This window comes from Amblyraja radiata, chromosome 29 (genome assembly GCF_010909765.2).
Source record: "Amblyraja radiata isolate CabotCenter1 chromosome 29, sAmbRad1.1.pri, whole genome shotgun sequence".
Taxonomy (NCBI): domain Eukaryota; kingdom Metazoa; phylum Chordata; class Chondrichthyes; order Rajiformes; family Rajidae; genus Amblyraja; species Amblyraja radiata.
Genome location: NC_045984.1, coordinates 26,584,985 through 26,603,836, shown reverse-complemented (window position 1 = coordinate 26,603,836; position 18,852 = coordinate 26,584,985).

Here is an 18,852-nt window from a genome sequence, read left to right as displayed (position 1 = left end):
GCGAGAGGGGGGAGGGGAGGGAGAGGGGGACGAGGGGGGAGGGGAGGAGAGAGGAGGGAGAGGAGGAGAGGAGGGCGAGAGAGGGGGGGAGAGGGGCGGACAGAGAGGGGGGAGAGGGGGATGAGGGGGAAGAGGGGGAGATTGGGGAGAGGAGGGGAGAGGGGAGAGGCGGGGGAGAGAGGGTGAAGCAGGGTGGAGAGAGAGGTCGGGAGAGGAGGGGGAGAGGGGGAGAGGAGGAGGGGGAGACGAGAGGGGGGAGAGAGGGGGCGACGCCAGGGGGAGAGGGGGAGAGGGGGAGAGGGGGGGGGAGGAGGAGGGGAGAGGAGGCAGGGGGAGGGGCGAGGGGCAAACCAGGGGGGGGGGGGGAGAGATTGGGGGGGAGAGCGGGGGAGAGGGGGGGGAGGACGGGGGGAGAGGGGGGAGAGAGGGGGAGGAGGAGGAGCAGGGGGGCGAGGGGGCAGAGAGGGGGGGGAGAGGGGCGGGGGGAGAGGAGGAGGGGATGAGGGAGGAGGGGTGAGGAGGGAGAGGGGAGAGGGGGGAGAGGGGGGGAGGGGGGAGAGGGGGGGGAGGGGGGAGAGGAGGAGGGGGGAGAGGGGGAGAGAGGGAGAGGAGAGAGAGGGTGGGAGAGAGAGTGAGAGTGAGTGAGAGAGAAAGAGAGCGATGGGGAGTGCGGCAGCAAAGATATCAGAGACAGAACACAGGGAGAGAAATGGAAAGGGAAGAGGAGGGAGGTGAGGAGAAATTAGAGAAGGGTAAGGAAAGTGGTAAAGGAAAGGGTAAGAGGCATCTGGAGAAAGTGGAAAGAAAAGAGAGAGGAAGTGGGAGATGGGGTAAAGTAAATAATGGAAACTTTTTTCTGTGAGATGGGGTCAAGACAGGAAGTGTAAATGAAAGACAGAAGGCAGAGAGAGGGAAAGAAATAGGAAGGGGGAGAGAGGGAGAGAGGGAGAGAGGGAGAGAGGGAGAGAGGGAGAGAGGGGGAGAGAGGGAGAGTGAGAGGGAGAGAGGGGGAGCGGGTGGAGAGGGGGAGAGGGGGAGAGGGGGGAGAGAGGGGGGTGAGAGGGGGAGAGGGGAGAGAGGGGGTGAGAGGGGGAGAGGGGGAGAGGGGGGAGAGGGGGGGGAGAGGGGGAGGGGGGAGGGGAGAGGAGAGGGAGAGGGAGAGAGGGAGAGGGAGAGGGAGAGGGCAGAGAGGGAGAGGGAGAGGGAGAGGAGAGGGAAGAGGGAGAGGGAGAGGGAGAGGGATGAGGGAGAGGGAGAGGGAGAGGGAGAGGGAGAGGGAGAGGGAGAGGGAGAGGGAGAGGGAGAGGGAGAGGGAGAGGGAGAGGGAGAGGGAGAGGGAGAGGAGAGGGGAGGGAGAGGGAGAGGGAGAGGGAGAGGAGAGGGAGGAGGGAGAGGGAGAGGGAGAGGGAGAGGGAGAGGGAGAGGGAGATGGAGAGGGAGAGGGAGAGGGAGAGGGAGAGAGAGGGAGAGGGAGAGGGAGAGGTAGAGGGAGAGGGAGAGAGAGAAAGAGAGAGAGAGAGAGAGAGAGAGAGAGAGAGAGAGAGAGAGAGAGTGAGAGGGAGAGGGGATGGTAGAGGCTACATTTGTGCCCATGGAGGAATCCAATGGTGCCCACTGTTGCATTTGAGGCGTTCTGCGAGCAGTGAGCAGGTGAGGGACTGGAATGCCCCTTGGACACAACAGACTAAACTTAATTTGTTCCTTTGCTGTTTTTAATAAAGTTAGCTTAAAGTCTCCCCACAAAAGGAGCAAGATTCCCTTCATACTGTCCTATCAAATACACCCATGGCAGAGACAGCACAGATTAAGAACAGATGACAGCTCCTACAACAAGATTCCATTATTCACGCCCAGGGCTATTTATAAAACCGAAACACTCAGAGAGATTTATTCCAGCACACGCTGCCCGACCTACTGGACATTTTCGGTTTCTATTTCAGATTTGTTGCAGTTGTACAAGACGTTGGTGAGGCCACATTTAGAGTATTGTGTTCGGTTCTGGGCACCATGTCATAAGAAAGATGTTGTCAAGCTGGAAAGGGTGCAGAGATTTACACGGATGTTGCCAGGACTCGAGGGCGCGAGCTATAGGGAGAGGTTGCGCATGCTGGGTCTCTCTACTCCTTAGAGTGCAGATGAATGGGGGGTGATCGTAGAGAGGTGATATATCAGAAATAGATCAGGTAGATGCATAGAGTCACTTACCCAGAGTAGGGGAAACGAGGACCAGAGGACAGAGGTTTAAAGTGAGGGGTAGCGGAAAGATTTAATAGGAACCTAAGGGGTAGCTTTTGTTTGACACAGAGGGGTGGTGGGTGTACGGAACGAGCTGTCAGAGGAGGTAGTTGAGGCCGGTACTATGGCAACGTTTAAGAAACATTTAAGAAACCATTGGGTCCCAGTCAGAGGGGAAGGGGGAAGAGGAGGTTGTGGGGGGGGGGGGGGGGGTGTGTGTGGGGGGAGGGACTCCGGCTTTATCCTCCAGCGGGTGCCGGAAAGGCCGTTACCTTCATGGTGACTGACAGGCGAGAAGACCAATCTGCTGATCTCACAATTTTTTAAACCTTCGTAACTTTTCTGATATTTCACCGATCGGAACAAAACCTGGCGTCTAGGAGTAGAGGAGAACGGTGAGTAAGGTGGTGAAAAAATCCTAGCGATATACAGTAACGTTTTTGTGCAAATTTAATTACAACGCAGATCCGGAAGTGGCGCCGCTGTCTTGCAGTTGCAGGTCGCCTGCAGTCCGTTTGTCTTTTCTGTTTTTTGTTTTCTCTTGTCCCGTTTTTACAGTTTATTTTGGTTTATTTAGTTGTGTATGTGTGGGGGGGGGGTGGGTGTAACATGTTTTTCCACTCTTCCTTCGGGGGGGATGCGACCTTTCCTGCCGTATCCCCCGTCTCCGTGTCCTTTGCGCTGAGGCCTATCGCGGAGCTGGCGGCCTCCAACTGTGACCGACCTCGAGGCTGAGGAGTCAGAGCCAGGACTTACCAACGCGAGGCTGGCCGACTTCGGGGCTGTGGTTGCGGTGCGACCCAACTTCCGACCCGACTTTGGAGCCTCGGAGGCTCGGCCGCGGGCCAGTGGACGACATCATCGGGAGCTCACAGGTCACAGGTTGGTGACCTGTTTTTCTGGAGCTCCCGCAACTACAGCTGCGTCCGCTGGACTGGAGGGCGGCAGCTTCGGCAGCTTCGACCGCCCCGGGCCGCGGAGTTTGACCCGGCCGGTTTGCGGAGCACGGATTCAGCCGCGGGACTTACCTACCATCACCCGGTGGGGTCACAACATCGGAGGCTTGGATTGCCTCAGTGCAGAGGGAGAGCAAGGAGGGAAGAGACAATGACTTTGGGACTTTAAACTGTGTTGAGTGTTTGTTATTTATTCTATGTTATGACTGCAGGCTAAACCATTTTGTTGCACTGAAAAGTGCAATGACAATAAATTGAATCAAATCAAATCAAATCAAATCAAATGTGCTGAAGTGGTTAAAATGAGAGTTTTAGTAATAGGATAGATAGATAGATAGATAGATAGATAGATAGATAGATAGATAGATAGATAGATAGATAGATAGATAGATAGATAGATCGATCGATCATACGTGAGCAGGTGGGACTAGTGTAGATGGGGCATATTGGACGTTATGAGCAAGTTGGGCTGAAGTGGCTGTTCACACACTGTGTGACCAGGGCCGGTGCTAGGAATTGCGGGGCCCAATTAGAAAACTGATGGCGGGGCCCCTACTCTACAAAAGTAAAAATTTATGTATGTTTATATTTCGTGTAGTATGCTCGTCAGGGCCGGCCTTAGGGGGTGCGGGGCCCAATTGGGAACAATTTTGGTGAACTCCAGATTCCCAGCCAAGGTCTGTCAGCATAGTTATTTAGTATATATTATGAAATTGTACATTAAGTGCTATGGATTATACACTGTGTGAACCACTCCTGCTCCCTCCCGTTTGACTGTCAGTAGCTCCGCTGGCTTCCAACATTTACCGTAGCTGCTAATTATGTGATTGGACACAATGCCCTTGGAGACAGCGGCTGATTGGACGAGAGGAGACTACATTCAGCTCAACTACATTCTGTGGCAGAGAATTCCAGAGATTCACCACTCTCTGTGTAAAAAACATGTTTCTCAACTCAGTCCTAAAAGATTTCCCCTTTATCCTTAAACTGTGACCCCTTGTTCTGGACTTCCCCAACATCGGGAACAATCTTCCTGCATCTAGCCTGTCCAACCCCTTAAGAATGTTGTAAGTTTCTACGAGATCCCCCCTCAATCTTCTAAATTCTAGTGAGTACAAGCCAAGTCCATCATTTCTTCATATGAAAGTCCTGACATCCCAGGAACCAGTCTGGTGAACCTTCTCTGTACTCCCTCTACGTCCCAAAACTGTACGCAATATTCCAGGTGTGGTCTCACCAAGATCCTGTACAACTGCAGTAGAACCTCCCTGCTCCTATACTCAAATTCTTTTGCTATGTGTCATGTGTCAGGGTTATGGGGAGAAAACATGTAGATGGGTTTAAGAGAGGAAGATAGATCAGCCAACGATTCATAGCAAAAGGATTTGAGTTTTATAAGTTTCTATAAGATTACCCCCCTCAATCTTCTAAATTCTAGAGTGTACAAGCCGAGTCTATCCAGTCTTTCTTCATATAAAATTCCTGATATCCCAGGAATCAGTCTGGTGAACCTTCTCTGTACTCCCTCTAAGGCAAGAATGTCCTTCCTCAGATTAGGAGACCAAAACTGTACGCAATACTCCAGGTGTGGTCTCACCAAGACCCTGTACAACTGCAGTAGAACCTCCCTGCTCCTATACTCAAATCCTTTTGTTATGAATGCTAACATACCATTTGCTTTCTTCACTGCCTGCTGCACCTGCATGCCTACTTTCAATGACTGGTGTACCATGACACCCAGGTCTTGTTGCATCTCCCCTTTTCCTAATCGGCCACAATTCAGATAATAGTCTACTTTCCTGTTTTTGCCACCAAAGTGGATAACCTCACATTTATCCACATTATACTGCATCTGCCATGCATTTGCCCACTCACCCAGCCTATCCAAGTCACCTTGAAGCCCTCCTGGTTTAGAGGGGTTTAAACGATTTAGAGATGTTTAGAGGGCTTCAGATGGGTTCAGGTGTGTTTAGAAGTGTTTAGAGGGGGTATAGAGGTGTTCAGAGGGGTTTAGAGATATTATAAGCCCCGTGTGAGAAATTGTATTTCTCTGAAATTGAAGATAGACATAAAGCTGGAGTAACTCAGCAGGACAGGCAGCGCAGCGACTTTAGAGAGAAGACCCTTCTTCAGACTAAACTGAACTCTCGTCGGTGAGATTAGTTGTGATTGTCTGAAGAAAGGTCTCGACCAGAAATGCAATCCTCTCCCCAGAGCCCTTGCCCGCCCCGTTGAGCCACCTTCAACTTCAGAGCCAAACAAAAAACACAGAGTGCTGGAGGAACTCAGCGGGCCAGGCGGCTGCCTCACCCGCTGGGTTTCTCCAGCATTTTTGTCTACCGCAAAACGTCAATGATTCCGGGAATGCCGAGGCGACAGTGTGAGAGAGCTAGAGAGAGACGAGATGGGGAGAGGGAGAGAGGGAGGGGGAGAGCAAAACACAAAGAGACACAACGTGGGTCGGTAGGTGAATGACTAACCTGCACACCAGGAAGAAGCCCCTTCTCGCGGTCCGGGGCCCTCACTCATGATGGTGAGTTTAAAGAAATTCTCAACGTGTCATCGATCTACATTACAGCTACATGTAATTGTGTTTTAAACAAGTATTAATGACGCCGCGTGAATTTTATTCAAAGGAACACGACGTCATTAATACTTGTTCAAAACACAATAACATTTACTGAGGAAAGCGGATGGATGCATTGATGACATTGTATAACAACGTGTTAAGTACTTGCTGATAAGAAGTGCTAACAGCAATAACCTACCTGACCTCCCGGTGGCTCAGCACTTCAACTCCCCCTCCCATTCCCAATCCGACCTCTCTGTCCTGGGTCTCCTCCATTGCCAGAGTGAGCAACAGCGGAAATTGGAGGAACAGCACCTCATATTCCGTCTGGGGACCTTAAGTCCTTATGGCATTAACATAGAATTCTCCCAATTTGGCTAGCCCTTGCTGTCTCCTCCCCTTCCTTAACCCTCTAGCTGTCTCCTCCCACCCTCCCATCCGCCCGCCCTCGGGCTCCTCCTCCTCCTCCCCTTTTCCTTCTTTCTTTCCCCCACCCCCCATCAGTCTGAAGAAGGGTTTCGGCCCGAAACGTCGCCTATTTCCTTTGCTCCATAGATGCTGCTGCACCCGCTGAGTTTCCCCAGCAATTTTGTGTACCTTCGATATTCCAGCATCTGCAGTCCCCTTTTGAACAGTACTAGTTAACACATCGTTTGTGTCTGATGGCCGTGCAGCGGTTGTTATACACAAAGATCCTATAGTGGAGCTCTGCTAGAAGATCTTTGGTTATACATGTTCGTTTAAAAAAAAAATCCGGATGGCGAATAAAAAAAAAACAAAGAGAATTCGTATTTCCGTACGAAATACGGAACATTAGTGCGGGGCCCCCCTTAGGCGCGGGGCCCAATTGGGAGCAATCGGTCAAATCGGCTTAAAGCCGGCCCTGTGTGTGACTATACAGTAACTCTACTGTGTACATAAACCTGTTGCGCTGTTGCAGGTAAGAATTACATTGTTCCGGTATGATGCACCCTACCACAACTAGAGACCAGTGCTGAACTGCTACCTACCTCATTGGTGACCCTCGGACAACCTTTGATCGGACTTTGTACTGGCTTTACCTTGTACTAAACGTGATTCCCTTATCATGCATCTATACGCTGTAAATAGCCCGATTGTAATCATGTGTGGTCTTTCCACTGAATAGTTAGCATGCAGCAAAAGCTTGTCACTGTCCCTCGGTACACGTGAACAGGTTGTGTTGCTGCAGGTAAGAATTTCATTGTTCTGTTTTGATACATATAACAATGAAACACTCTTGAGATCCCATTGAGCAATAGAGTCATCGAGTGATACAGCCTTCGGCCCAACTTTCCCACACCGGCCAACAATGTCCCAGCTACACTAGTCCCACCTGCCTGCGCTTGGTCCATATCCCTCCAAACCTGTCCTATCCATGTACCTGTCTAACTGTTTCTTAAACATTGGGATAGTCCCAGCCTCAACTACCTCACCTGGCAGCTTGTTCCACCACCCTTTGTGTGAAAAAGTTACCCCTCAGATTCCAATTAAATCTTTTCCCCTTCACCTTGAACCTATGTCCTCGATTCCCCTACTCTGGGCCAGAGACTCTGTGCATCCACCCGATCTATTCCTCTCATGATTATGTGCACAAAACAGCAGAAGATGGCAGTAGGCGAGGACACAATACTAACCTTTCTGCTCCCAGGGAAGGAATATAAAGTGTGTTCAGGACCTCTAACAGTTACTTTAGAGTAATGACACCGGCATCACACATTACTGGTGTGAAAATTACCGCCGTATAATTAATGGTTGCCACCGGCGACGCTTCTTGGAATAACCGAGTAACAAAGAGCCTGAAGATGAAGGGTGTGGATGTACGAAGCCACATCCCCTTCCTGTCGAAAACCCATGTGGATGGGAACGGCAGGAAAGGACTTTGCAGAGTCACGGCCCAACGTCCTCAGGTGCCGACTGTGGTTTTGAACTGTGGCCGGCTAGTTCCCATCCACTGTGGTTCGAGGGTTGAAGGCACGAGACTCCACACCAGTCGCCTGAACACAAACATCCGGGTGGAGGCGTGTGTGTGTGAAACTGTCCGGGAGCACCAGTATCTTGAATGAATGGAAGGTACAGCCCTTCGACCCGCCAAGCCCGTGCTGACCAGTGATCAACCCGTACACTGGCACTATCCCACACTCTAGGGGACAAATTACAATGATACCAAACTAGATGTCAGCTGATTTACATCGGTGAGACCAAGCGTAGGTTGGGCGATCGTTTCGCCGAACACCTCCGCTCAGTCCGCAATAACCTACCTGACCTCCCGCACTTCAACTCCCCCTCCCATTCCCAATCCGACCTCTCTGTCCTGGGTCTCCTCCATTGCCAGAGTGAGCAACAGCGGAAATTGGAGGAACAGCACCTCATATTCCGTCTGGGGACCTTGCGTCCTTATGGCATTAACATAGAATTCTCCCAATTTGGCTAGCCCTTGCTGTCTCCTCCCCTTCCTTAACCCTCTAGCTGTCTCCTCCCACCCTCCCATCCGCCCGCCCTCGGGCTCCTCCTCCTCCTCCCCTTTTCCTTCTTTCTTTCCCCCACCCCCCATCAGTCTGAAGAAGGGTTTCGGCCCGAAACGTCGCCTATTTCCTTCGCTCCATAGATGCTGCTGCACCCGCTGAGTTTCCCCAGCAATTTTGTGTACCTTCGATATTCCAGCATCTGCAGTTCCCTTTTGAACACAACCTACAAACCCGCACGTCTTTGGGATGTGGGGGAAACCAGGACACCCGGAGGAAACCCACGTGGTCACAGGGAGAACGTACAAACTCTGCACAGACAGCGCCTGAGGTCAGGTTTGAACCAGGGTCTCTGACACTACGAGGCAGCAGCTCTACCCACTGCACCACTGTGCCGCCCGACATAATTAGCTTTGACAATAGACAATAGGTGCAGGAGTAGGCCATTTGGCCCTTCGAGCCAGCACCGCCATTCAATGTCATCATGGCTGATCATCCCCAATCAGTACCCCGTTCCTGCCTTCTCCCCATATCCCCTGACTGCTATTTTTAAGAGCCCTATCTAGCTCTCTCTTGAAAGCATCCAGAGAACCCGCCTCCGCCGCCCTCTGAGGCAGAGAATTCCACAGACTCACCACTCTCTGTCGAAAACCCATGTGGTTTCCGTTCTAGTGTTTCCTCGTCTCCGTTCAAGGGTCCTTAGGGTACACTATCTACCAATAATCGATAGGATGTTGTATAGAGGTCTCAACATATTGCCAATTATGTTAACCTTCCGCGGTTAAATATCTGTTATTTCACGTACAGATAAACTAATTTCAAAGGAAATACACCTTACTGTTGAGTTGCAGCCAACAATATCCTGGAAATCAGTTGTAGTTTAGAGGTACCATGCAGAAACAGGCCCTTCGGCCCACTGAGTCCATGCTGACCAGCGATCCCCGTACACTAGCATTATCCCACACACTGGGGACAATTTGCAATCTTTACCGAAGCCAATTAACCGACAAACCTGCATGGGTTGGGAGTGTGGGAGGAAACCGGAGCACCCGGAGAAAACAGGGCGGGTCACAGGGCGAACGTGCAAACTCCGTACAGACAGCACCCGTAGTCATGATCGAACCCGGGCCCGTGGCGCTGTAAGGTGGCAACTCTACCGCTGCGCCACCGTGCTGCTTAATTCCGTGTAGCCCAGTTCTTTCATTCCTGGTGGATCTGGGAGTCATGGGGTGCGGTCCCGGTTTGTCAGGTCGAGGGGAACATTACACATCGGACGGAGATCCCAGTCAGCTGGTTCCTGGTCTCAGCCCGTGCCACAGTCGCAAGTAAATTGGTCGCGACTGTGAGAGGCAGCGCATCTCAGTGGGACAGGAGCAATGAGCTTTGTCATTTCTAGTTTATTTAATTTGATTTAGTTTAGATAAGATTTGTTTAGTGTAGTTTAGTTTATGGTTACGTGTGAAAAGCTTTTTTGTTGCCCGCTATCCTGTCTATGAAAAATCTATACATGATTACAATCCAGCCATCCACAGTGTACATGTGCAGTATGAAGGGAATAACATTTAGTGATGTGTTCTAAGACCACTTCAACACCCACTCAGGGGCCTATACATGGCTGGTGTTGGTCTGCAGGAAAACCAGGTGAAATTCCCTTTCAAACTCACATTGGATAAGGAAGACAGAGCCTTACTTTGCACCTGACATGGATAGATGCGTCTCTGGTCAATGGAATAGATGCTGTGGGACATTGGCTAACTCTGAGAGAAACACCAATGGTGTGGGTGCAGGAAGGAACTGCAGATGCTGGTTTACACCAAAGATAGACACAAAATGCTGGAGTAAGTCAACGGGACAGGCAGCATCTCTGGAGGGAAGGAATGGGTGACACACATTTTGGGTCGAGACCCTTCTTCTGACTGAGAACATTAGTTTCACACAGAGACAGACACACACACACACACTCTGACATGCTCCAAGGTACTTTGCACAAAGCTGCATTGAAGGGCGGCGTGTCAACTCATAAGGCAGCCGTGGCCATCGATCTTCACACAGCAAGATCCCACAGACATCAAGATGAGTTGTGAACGATGCGGTCTGACTGCCGCAGGGAGGATTTAAGACATTGATGTGTAGACCCACGACAAAGAGGGTGGCCAGCTTCTCAAATATAACAAGAGCCAGGGCTGTTTCATGTACGGCAGTGACATGCAATGGCCATGCACCAGTACTGCATCAATAGATGGCATGACCATCGCTAACAACAACAGCTTCCATTTTGTGCAGCCAACCCTCCTTCCAAGATGCTTCATGAGGGTGCAAGCAGATAAAGACTGGACCGTAACGGACACAAAGTGCTGGAGTAACTCAGCCACTCGTGCGGCACCTGTGGAGAACATGTGTAAGGAGGAACTGCAGATGCTGGTTTAAACCGAATACAGACACAGAAAGCTGGAGTTACTCTGCGGGTCAGGCAGCATCACTGGAGAAAAGGAACGGGTGACTCTTCGGGTCGAGACCCTCATTCAGTTCCGCGTTTCCACAATGCTGAACAGAATTTGATGCTGCAATCAGCGGAGCAAAGTTTGGCCAGTAGTAGTTGTATTGAAGGGTCTCCGTAAATGATGAGACAAGGATAATAGAGGAGGAACTTCAGCCCTATGTCAGTCTCTGAGGAGGAGCTTAGGCCCCAATGCACAGAGGATCAGGAAGATCAGAGGTATTTACACCACTGGAGTTTCCACTGCTGAGTCCCCTCCAGCTGCAAAACCCCTGGCCTCTCTCCAGTCTCTGGGAGGGATCCACAGCAGGAACTAGCCCTCCCCTGCCAGGGACATCAAAGTCCTGGTTGTCTTCGAGACCCGTTACAATGAACCTAGAGACAAAAGGCCTGGGGCAGCAAGGCCGACAAGGGTGGATGGTGCTGAATCGGGATTTAACCAAAGGGAAGTGACAGTGGCACAGCTGGTAGTGCCACTGCCTCACTGCTCCAGAGACCCAGGTTCGATCCTGACCTCGGGTGCTGCCTGTGTGGAGTTTGCAGGTTCTCCCTGTGGGTGGTTTCCATAGGTGGGTTTACATTTGTCCACTTGTCGTATTTTTGATTTCCGTTTACTCAACTCTTCTTGATGCACAACAAACCCAAAGAGAGATGGACGCAACACGCTGGATTAACTCAGCGGGACAGGCCACGCCTCTGGTGAAGTTCCGGGTCACCTCGCCCATTCCTTCTCTCCAGAGACGCTGCCTGTTCCCGCTGAGTTACTCCAGCATTTTGTGTCTATCTTCGGTGTAAACCGGCATCTGCAGTTCCTTCCTACACAAACCCACAGCGTAGTTGGAGAAGGAGAATGAACAAAGTCCCACACTGTCAGAGAGGCAACACCAAGGCAGCGCAGTCCTGATAAACAACTGGACTGAGGAAGTCCAGAATTAGGCCAATCGGCCCATCAAGTCTCCGCCATTCAATCATGTCTGATCTATCTTTCCCTCTCAACCCCATTCTCCTGCCTTCTCCCCGTAACCCCTGGCAACATTACTAATCTAGAATCTGTCAATCTCCACCTTAAAAATATCCATCGACTTGGCCTCCACAGCCGTCTGTGGCAATGAATTCCACAGATTCACCACCTTCTGACGAAAGAAATTCCTCCTCATCTCCATTCTAAAGGTATGTCCTTTTATTCTGATGCTGCGCCCTCTGGTCTTAGACTCTCCCACTAGTGGAAACATCCTCCCCACGTCCACATCCTATCCAGGCCTTTCTATTCGGAAAGTTTCAATTTCCACCCCCCCCCTCAACCTTCTAAACTCCAGCGAGTGCCTTCAAGAGCTCTTCATTTGTTAACCCGATCATTCCTGGGATCATTCTAGTCAACCTTCTCTAGACCCCTCTCCTGCACCAGCACGTCTGTCCTCATTGTCCAAACATTGAGGGACAAGACTGAGGAAAGGTGCGGGAAGGATCTGCAGATGCTGTAGATAGACACAGAATGCTGGAGTAACTCAGCGGGACAGGCAGCATCTCTGGAGAGAAGGAATGGGGGATGTTTCGGGCTGTGACCCTTCTTGGGTCTCGACCTAAAACATCACGCATTCCTTACCTCCAGAGATCGACCAAGAAGGGTCTCGACCCAAAACATCGTCCGTTCCTTCTCTCCAGAGATGCCGCCTGTCCCGCTGAGTTACTCTGGCATTTTGTGTCACTCTATGGACCATCGTGGGCTCCACCTCTCCTTCATCATCGCTACTTTTTTTAAATATGTTTAATTCATCTGTTCTATATCTCTCTGTGTCTCTCGTTTCCCTCTCCCCCGACTCTCAGTCTGTAGAAGGGTCTCGACCTGAAACGTCGCCCATTCCCTTTCTCCAGAGATGCTGCCTGACCCGCTGAGTAATTGATGCTAAGCCACAAAACATAGGGCCGGTTTGGTCAGCTCTCGGTAGGACCTTGGTTTCGGTAGACAAAAAATTCCAGGGTAAGTCTTTGAAACAGCTGCTCTGTATATAACCGTGCTGTAAATAATGCATTAAAACAAATAAACAGTGTGAGTTATTCTTCCTTTTACTGAACCTTTCCTGGAAATGACCCATTTCTCCTCACTCACATTGACAGTAGTCAGAGTCAGAGTGGCCAGGCTGCCATTACTGGTCGTCACAGGACATGCAGAGTAATATTGCTGCTAAACCACATGAACGACAGGCCGTGTACTGCTGGCTCCCACACACACACACACACTCTCTGTTGCCGCCACCTCTTGTTCAGCCACCCTGTCAATTTCCGTTCCGTGGGCTTGTTAGTAATTCTCAGCTTGGATATTCAATGGGTGGAAGGTAACTTAAGCTCACCCCTTCCCATCCAGGGACCTGGGATGATGAGTTTTATCCGCGTCGCCCCCTTCTTCAGAGTCCCGACCAGAGGGTGGTGAATCTGTGGGATTCACTGCCACACACGGCAGTGGTGGCCAAGGCAACGGATATCGTTAAGGCGGAGATTGACAAATTCTCTATTAATACGGGTGCCAGGGATTATGGGGAGTAGGCAGGAGAATGGGGTTGAGAGGGAGAGATAGATCAGACATGATTGATAGCAGAGTAGACTTGATGGGCCGAATGGCTTAATTCCGCTCCTAGAACTTATGGCATGAAAGGTTGTTCTCCAGAGATGCTGCCTGACCCGCTGAGTTACTCCAGCACTTTATGGGGTTTTTTTTTTGTGAACCAGCATCTGCAGTTCCTCTAATCTGCCAATTAGATTTTAGAGATACAGTGCGGAAACAGGCCCTTCGGCCCATGCCGACCCACGATCATACTATACACCAGCACTATTCTACACGGCCAATTTACAATTTTTACAGAAGCCAAATTAGCCGACAAACCTGTACCGTATCTTTGGAGCGTGCGAGGAAACTGAAGCAGCGGGGGGAAACTCAGGCAGTCACGGGGAGAATGTGCAAACTCCGTACAGACAGCATCCATGGTCATGGTGGAACCTGGGCTACCGGTGCTGTGAGGCAGCAACTCTACCGCTGTGCCACCCTGTTAAGATCATGTGTATCAGATCATGAGAGGAATAGATAGGGTGACCGCTCAGAATCCTTTACCCAGAGAAGGGGAATCAAGAACCAGAGGACATATAGGCTTAAGACGAGGGGGGAAAGATTTAATAGAAAGCTGAATGGCGATTTTTATCATGCAAAGGGTGGTGGGTGTATGGAACGAGCTGCCGGAGGAGGTATTTGTGGAAGGTACTAACGCAACGTTTAAGAAACATTTGGACAGGTACACGGATAGGACAGGTTTAGAGGGATACGGGCCAAATGCAGGCAGGTGGTACTAGTGCAGATGGGACATGTTGGTCGGTGTGGGCAAGTTGGGCTGAAGGGCCTGTTCCCACGGTGTGCGACTCAGTTACTATCACTGGATCTAAATCCTGGAACACCCTCTCCGACACCACGAGGAGTATCTTAGAAAAAAATAGGTGCAGGAGTAGGCCATTCGGCCCTTCGAGCCCAATCTCCGCGGGAAGATAGACAAAAGTGCTGGAGAAACTCAGCGGGTGCAGCAGCATCTATGGCGAGGCCTATTTCCTTCGCTCCATAGATGCTGCTGCACCCGCTGAGTTTCTCCAGCACTTTTGTCTACCTTCGATTTTCCAGCATCTGCAGTTCCTTCTTAAACGCTCTCCTCCGCGGGAACTGGGAGAAAGGCGACTCTCTTCTTCCCCTGAGGAATGAGGACTGAGCAACTGAGGGTGGACAATGTACGCAGCAGTGCCAACATCCAAAGGTTTGGGCAAATAAAAAGGGGCCCGCTACTCGGGTAGAGACCAAGTGTGTGGCCACCGGCCCCGGATGCAAGCACTCCTCCGACGCTTGGTCCAGCAGCATTGATCATTGACATGGTCAACCCTCCCCCCCCCCCCCCCCCCAGGGTAATGAACAGGGAGGGTGACCACAAGAACGAGATCTCTCAAGATGGCGCCTGCCTGTGGCGACTTTTGCGGAACTCCGGAACATAAAAGGCTCAATTACAACTTCCAACAACTTACCTGGATCAGCTAATGGTACATGGACACACTGATCTGTTTTGTAGTCAATGCCTATTATGTCCTCTTGTGCAAAGCAAGAATTTCATTGGCCTGCCAGGGACACATGACAATAAACTCTCTTGACTTGACTTACTTCAACCCAGCCGTGTACCTGTGGCCTTGTTCCAATTACGATCGCTCAAACTCGAGCCCAGAGGGCGGAGGTGAAGACAGTCCCCCCGCACCTGGGCTGTACCTCATCTTCCCGCTGTTGGCAACGTCACCACCCACAGTGGATCACAGAGCAGGCACAGCACAGAGGAGGCCATTGAGCCCATCACTCTCTGCTGCCCCCCTCTGGTCTTGAAGTCTTTCCTTTCTCAGGAGCAGAGTGGGTGGGAGAGGAGGGTTGGGGTGGGTGGGAGAGGAGGGTTGGGGTGGTGGGAGAGGAGCAGTATGGGTGGAGGGGAGGAAAGGGATATGGACGGAGGGGTTTGGGTGGGAGAGGGAGGGAGAGGGAGGGAGGGGGAGGGGGAGGGTGAGGGGAGGCTGGGGATTTGGGAGATGACGGGAATGATGAGGATGAGGTGGGAGGAGAGAGAAGGCGTAATGTTTTAGCACCCCGCTACCCCTCCCTCCCTCCCCAGCACCAAACTGATGCAGTACAACAATGAAACACAGAAGCAAAACACAAAGTGCAGGAGGAACCCTGCGGGTCGGGCAGCATCTGTGGAAGGAAACGGGCAGACGACATTTCAGCTGGGGACCCTTCTCCATACTGCTTGAAGAAACAAGTTCAGAGTCTGAAGAAGGGTGGTCTTCTCTCCATTTCCCTCCACAGCCGCTGCCTGACCCGCTGGGTTCCTCCAGCACTTTGCACAGGATTGCAGTTTGCACCTGCAGTCTGTTGGTCTGTTGCATCTCCGATGAAATGCACAGAGCACATTCCCTGCTAGTGCCTCTCTCCACCTCTGGGCAGGGCTGGGCTGGAGTGGAGTGAGTGGGCTTTAGTCCCGGCTGCCGTGCTGCGCTGTTGCAACGAGTTTACTGGTAGGATTCAACATAGTGGGCACATGCCAGTCGCCAGCCCCTCACCCCCCACCCCACACACACACACACACACTGGACCCTAAGACCAGGGTAACTTACTGCAGGCAGTGAAGTCCCGACCCCGGGCAGCGGGCGGCTGCAAAGTGTCTCTGCTCCTTCACCCACCCGCGGCGATGTGACACATCTGATGAAACAGAGCGAGAGGAAGCTCTGTGGTCGCCGGGGCTGTTGCTGCTGCTGCTGCTGCTGCTGCTGCTGCTGTTGTTGATGGCCTTTCTGTTCACAGGGCTGGCTGTGGAGAACAGCGAGCGCCCAGCCAGCTGACATTCGGCCCGGGCACCCCCGTCTATCTCTGGAACCCCTGGCGATATGGCATGGACTGGGACTGGGACCTGGAGCAAAACAATTCTCCTCCCCCCCTACTCTTCCTGGTGCCCCACCTGGAGCGTTTGACGGCTCTGGGCCTCCACTCACTGGAGTTTAGAAGGACGAGAGGGTGCTTCATTGAAACACAGAAAATAGGTGCAGGAGTAGGCCATTCGGCCCTTCGAGCCTGCACCGCCATTCAATATGATCATGGCTGATCATCCAACTCAGTATCCTGTACCTGCCTTCTCTCCATACCCCCTGATCCCTTTAGCCACAAGGGCCACATCTAACTCCCTCTTAAATATAGCTGACTTACTGAATACTGAAAGGCCTGGATAAAGTGGATGTGGAGAGGATGTTTCCACCAGAGGCCAGAGCCTCCGAATAGAAGGACTTACCTTTACAAAGGAGATGAGGGGAAATTTCTTTAATCAGATGGTGGTGAATCTGTGGAATTCACTGCCACAGACGGGGGTGGAGGCCAAGTCAATGGATATTTTTAAGGCGGAGATTGACAGATTCTTGATTAGTACGGGCGTCAGGGGGTTATGGGGAGGGGGCTGGAGAATGAGGTTGGGAGGGAAAGATAGATCAGCCATGATTGAACGGCTGCAAGGCAGCAACTCTACCGCTGCGCCACGATGCCACCCTTTGCAACCCTCCCAGAGGGAAATGTCCCAGCTCCATCTTAAATGGGTAATCTATTAAAAAATAAATCAGTGACCCCTGGTTCTAGATTCTCCCGCAAGATTATATCCTCTCCTCACCCATCCGGTCGAAATCGCTCACAATGTCATTTGTTTCAATCCATCCCTCTCTCGCTTTCAAACCCCAACAGATGTAAGCCAACCTGCTCATCCCAAGTATGAATGAATACTTTATTGTCACAGACTGGAGACCCGGGTTCGATCCCGACTACAGGTACAGAGTTTGTACGTTCCCCCCGTGTGTTTTCACCGAAATCTTCGGTTTCCTCCCACACTCCAAAGACGTACAGGTTTGTAGGTTAATTGGCTTGGTGTACGTGTAAATTGTAGGATAGTGTTAGTGTGCGGGGATCGCTGGTTGGTGCGGACTCGGTGGGCCGAAAGGCCTGTTTCCGCGCTGTATCTCTAAACTAAACACGTGACAAGTCACAGTGAAATTATTTGCTTGAACGCCCAAGGTATGCAATAGTCGCTACATAAAGGCGCCGACAAGCGCGCAGGTATAGTTTAGATTATTATTGTTGGGTGCAGTGGAAGCTTTTTTGCTGCGCGCTAACCAGTCAGCAAAAAGACTTACAATCGAACCGTCCACAGTGTAGAGATATAGGATAAATGTGAGGTTATCCATTTTGGTGGCAAAAACAGGAAAGTAGACTATTATCTAAATGGTGGCCGATTAGGAAAAGGGGAGATGCAGCGAGACCTGGGTGTCATGGTACACCAGTCATTGAAAGTAGGCATGCAGGTGCAGCAGGCAGTGAAGAAAGCGAATGGTATGTTAGCTTTCATAGCAAAAGGATTTGAGTATAGGAGCAGGGAGGTTCTACTGCAGTTGTACAGGGTCTCGGTGAGACCACACCTGGAGTATTGCGTACAGTTTTGGTCTCCAAATCTGAGGAAGGACATTATTGCCATAGAGGGAGTGCAGAGAAGGTTCACCAGACTGATTCCTGGGATTTCAGGGCTGTCTTATGAAGAAAGACTGGATAGACTTGGTTTATACTCTCTAGAATTTAGGAAATTGAGAGGGGATCTTATAGAAACTTACAAAATTCTTAAGGGGTTGGACAGGTTAGATGCAGGAAGATTATTCCCGATGTTGGGGAAGTTCAGGACAAGGGGTCACAGCTTAAGGATAAGGGGGAAATCCTTTAAAACCGAGATGAGAAAAACTTTTTTCACACAGAGAGTGGTGAATCTCTGGAACTCTCTGCCACAGAGGGTAGTTGAGGCCAGTTCATTGGCTATATTTAAGAGGGAGTTAGATGTGGCCCTTGTGGCTAAGGGGATCAGAGGGTATGGAGAGAAGGCAGGTACGGGATACTGAGTTGGATGATCAGCCATGATCATATTGAATGGTGGTGCAGGCTCGAAGGGCCGAATGGCCTACTCCTGCACCTAATTTCTATGTTTCTATAAAGGGAATAACGTTTAGTCCAAGATAAAGTCTATTAAACATAGTCCAGGGTCTCTACTGAGGTAGGTGGTAGGTCAGGAATCGTTCTAGTTGGTGATAGGATGGTTCAGTTGCCTGGGAAGAAACCGTATTGAGTTTCTCTGGTAAAAAAAGTGCAAGTTTACACAGGGCACTGCAGATGTTGCTTCACCTGCGCCCTACTTAGCAGCTGAAGCACGATCGCCTTGTGATTGTTTAAGAAGGAACTGTAGAGACTGAGAAAGATGTTTCACGGTGACCTTTGCACGTCACCTGCAGCCACGTGATGGATTTTGGTGCTATAATGTCTTATGGCATGTGGTATTCGATGCATGCAGCCTGTACCAGGGGTGGAAGATTGCAACCTTCACGTGGTCCGCCCTGTTTTGACTAATGCAATCAACTCGACGTGCACAAACAGAAGATCAAATAGAATAAGTTGTCGAACAACTTTAGGCTGTGCACGCCACACGAAAGAGGCCTGTACCAGGGAACCCGAGTCTCATCCCCCTGAACCTGCTG